General features: G+C 43.5%; 1 protein-coding gene across 1 annotated transcript in view; it reads left to right on the top strand.

Annotated features, from left to right (window-relative positions):
* Window positions 1-3,684, top strand: part of LCT (lactase) — a 79,283-nt gene that overhangs the window by 41,229 nt on the left and 34,370 nt on the right. The window lies entirely within an intron of this gene.

The following is a 3,684-nucleotide window of genomic DNA, read 5'->3' as shown; positions in this document are numbered from 1 at the left end:
GATTCTCTTGCCTCAGCCTCCTGAGTAGCTGGGACTACAGGTGCCCGCCACAATGCCTGGCTATTTTTTGGTTGCAGTTCGGCCAGGGCCGGGTTTGAACCCACCACCCTTGGTATATGGGGCTGGTGCCCTACTCACTGAGCCACAGGCACTGCCCTGCTTTTCCATTCTTGTGATACTTTACTAAGAAGAATGTGTTTCAACTCATCCAGGTTAATACAGATGTAATGTCTTCATCTTTGTATGGCTGAATATTATTCCATGTTATTCATATACCATAGTTTGTTAATTCATTCCTGGGTTGATGGATATTTAGGTTGTTTCCACATCTTGGTGATTGTAAATTGAGTTGTGATAAACAATCTAGTGCAAATGTGCTTATGATAAAATGATTTCTTTTTCTTCTAGGTAGATGCCTAGTAATGGGATTACAGGATCAAATGGAAGGTCTAATTTGAGTTCTTTGACGATTCTCTATACTACTTTCCAAAGAGGCTGTATTAGTTTGCAGTCTTAACCAACAGTGTAAAAGTTTTCCCCTCTTCTACATCCACACCAGCATCTGCCACTTTGGGACTTTGTGATGTGGGCTAGTCTCACTCGGGTTAGGTGATATCTCAGAGTGGTTTTGATTTGCATTTCTCTGATGATTATGGATGATGAGCATTTTTTCATATTTGTTAGCCACTCGTCTGTCTTCCTCAGAGAGGGTTCTGGTCATGTCACTTGCCCAGTGATAAGTGAGATTATTTGCCCTTTTTTGTTGATTAATTTGAGTTCTCTGTAGATTCTAGTTATTAACCATTGTCAGATTTGTAACATGCAAATATCTTTTCCCATTCTGAAGGTTTCCCATTCTATTCGCTCTAATTGTTATCCCCTTAGCTGTGAAGTGTATCAGTTTAATTAAGTCCCATTTATTTATTTTTTGTTGTTGCTGCAATTTCCACAACAGTCTTCTTCATAAACTCTTTCCCTAAGTCAACATCCTCAAGAGATTTTGCCACTTTCTTTTAGGATCTTTATTGCTTCATGTTTTTTTGTTTGTTTGTTTTGGGGGGGGGTTTCTTTTGAGAGAGAGTCTCAAGCTGATGCTCTAGTAGAGTACCACGGCATCACAGCTTACAGCAACCTCAAACTTCTGGGCACCAAGCCTCAGCTATTTTTTTGTTGTTGTTGCAGTTGTCATTATTTTAGGTGGCCTAGGCTGGCCACGTTTGAACCCACCACCCTCAGTGTATGTGGCTGGTGCCCTACCCACTGACCACTGAGCTACGGGTGCCACCCTATTTCATGGGTTTCTTTTGTGAGACAAAGTCTCACTTTATCAGTAGAGTGCTGTGGCATCACAGCTCACAGTAACCTCCAACTCCTGGGCTTAGGTGATTCTCTTGCCTCAGCTTCCTGAGTAGCTGGGACTACAGGCACCCACCACAATGCCCAGCTATTTTTTTGTTGCAGTTTGGTGGAGGCCAGGTTCAAACTGCCACACGCGGTATATGCGGGCGGTACCCTACCCACTGAGCCACAGGCACCGCCACTGTTTCATATTTTAGATTTAAATCTTTTATTCATTTTTTTTTTTTTTTTGAGACAGAGCCTCAAGCTGTCTCCCTGGGTAGAGTGCCATGGCATCACAGCTCACAACAACCTCCAACTCCTGGGCTCAAGGGAGTCTCCTGCCTCAGCCTCCCAAATAGCTGGGACTACAGGTGCCCGCCACAACGCCTGGCCATTTTTTGGTTGCAGCCATCATTGTTGTTTGGTGGGCCCGGACTGGGGATTCGAACCCGCCACCTTAGGTGTATGTGGCTGGTGCCTTAGCCACTTGAGCCACAGGCGCAGAGCCCTTTTATTCATTTTTTATCCATCTTGAGTCAATTTTTGTTTGAGTTCCACCCTTTGCCCTGAGCAGAGTGCAATGGCCTCATAGCTTACTGCAACCTCAGACTTGGGCTTTGGGCATCCTGCTGCCTCAGCCTCCTGAAGCCGCTGGGATTATAGGCACTTTCGAGGAGCCTGGCTGAGTTTTTCACTTTTTTAGGAGTCAGGGTCTCACTCTTGCTCAGGCAAGTCTCCAACTCTTGAGCTCAAGCAATTCTCTCTCCTCATGGGCAGCGCCTTGGCTCAAAGGAGTAAGGCACTGGCCCCATATGCTGGAAGTAGAGGGTTCCAACCCAGCCTCAGCCAAAAACTGTCAAATTTTCCCTCCTCGGCCTCCCACAGTGCTGGGATTACAGGCGTGAGCCACCACACCCAGCTTGAGTCAATTTGTGAGTAATGAAAGTGTGGGTCCAGTTTCATACGTGTGGTTATCCAATTCTTCCAGCACCATTTGTTGAATAGGGATTCATTTCCTCACTGCATGCTTTTGTTTGGTTTATGAAAGACCAGATGGCAACTAAAGATTGGTTTCATCTCTTGGTTTTCTATTCTATTCCATATGTCTATATCTCTATTTTTGTGCCAATACCGTGCTGTTTTGTAGTATTTTGTTTTATTGAGACAGAGTTTCATTTTGTTGCCCTCAGTAGAGTGCTGTGGCATCACAGCTCACAGCAACCTCAAACTCTTTGGCTCAAGTTATTCTCTTGTTTCAGCTTCTTGAGTAGCTGGGACTACAGGCACCTGGCACAACAGCTAGCCATTTTTAGAGACAGGGTCTCATGCCCAGCTACTTATAGAGACAGGGTCTTGCTCTTGCTCAGGGCAAGCAATCCACCTGCCTCAGCCTCCCAGTTCTCAAGCAATCCACCTGCCTCAGCTTCCCAGAGTGCTAGGATTACAGAAGTGAGCCACCACACCTGGCCAATACCATGCTATTTTGATCATTGTGGACTTCTAACATAACCTGAAGTCTGGCAGAGTGATGCCTTTGGCTTTGTTTTTATTACTAAGAGCCTTGGCTATACAAGTTTTTTTTTCTGATTCCATAAAAAAATGAAGTACTATTTTTTCCAGTTCTTCAAAGTATGATGTTGGTATTTCAATGGGGATTGCATTGAAGCTATAGATTGCTTTGGAAAGTATAGACATTTTAACAATATTGATTCTTTCCAGCCAGGAACATGGTATGCTCTTTCATTTGTTAATATTTTCAGCAATTTCTTTTCTTAGGGTTTCATATTCTCTTTGTAAGAGGTACTTCACTTCTTTCGTCAGGTATATTCAAAGATATTTCATTTCCTTTGAAGCTACTGTGAAGGGAATTTTGTCTTTGATTAGCTTCTCAACTTGGCTGTTATTGGCATATACAAAGGCTACTGATTTGTCAACATTGATTGAGATGTTTATATTTCTTGATCACTTCTGAGAGTCTTGTTGTTGAGTTCTGGGGTTCTCTAAGTATAAGATCATATCATCAGCAAAGAGTAAGAGTTTGCCTCCTCTGCCCCCATTTGTATACCCTTTATATCCTTGTCTTGCTTGATCACATTGGCTAGAACTTCCAGAACTATGTTGAATAGTAGGGGTGTCTGGTTCCAGTTTTAAGTGGAAAAGCCTTTATTTTTACTCCATTCAGTATGATATTAGCTGTGGGTTTCTTGTAGATGGCTTCAATCAATTTAAGAAATATGCTACTGGGCTCGGCGCCTGTGGCTCAAGTGGCTAAGGTGCCGGCCACATACACCTAAGGTGGCGGGTTCAAATACAGCCCAGGCCCGCCAAACAACAATAATGGGT

Source organism: Otolemur garnettii, unplaced genomic scaffold (genome assembly GCF_000181295.1).
Source record: "Otolemur garnettii isolate 467f Iridium unplaced genomic scaffold, OtoGar3 scaffold00080, whole genome shotgun sequence".
Classification (NCBI taxonomy): domain Eukaryota; kingdom Metazoa; phylum Chordata; class Mammalia; order Primates; family Galagidae; genus Otolemur; species Otolemur garnettii.
This window is presented reverse-complemented; position numbering and strand designations above follow the sequence as displayed.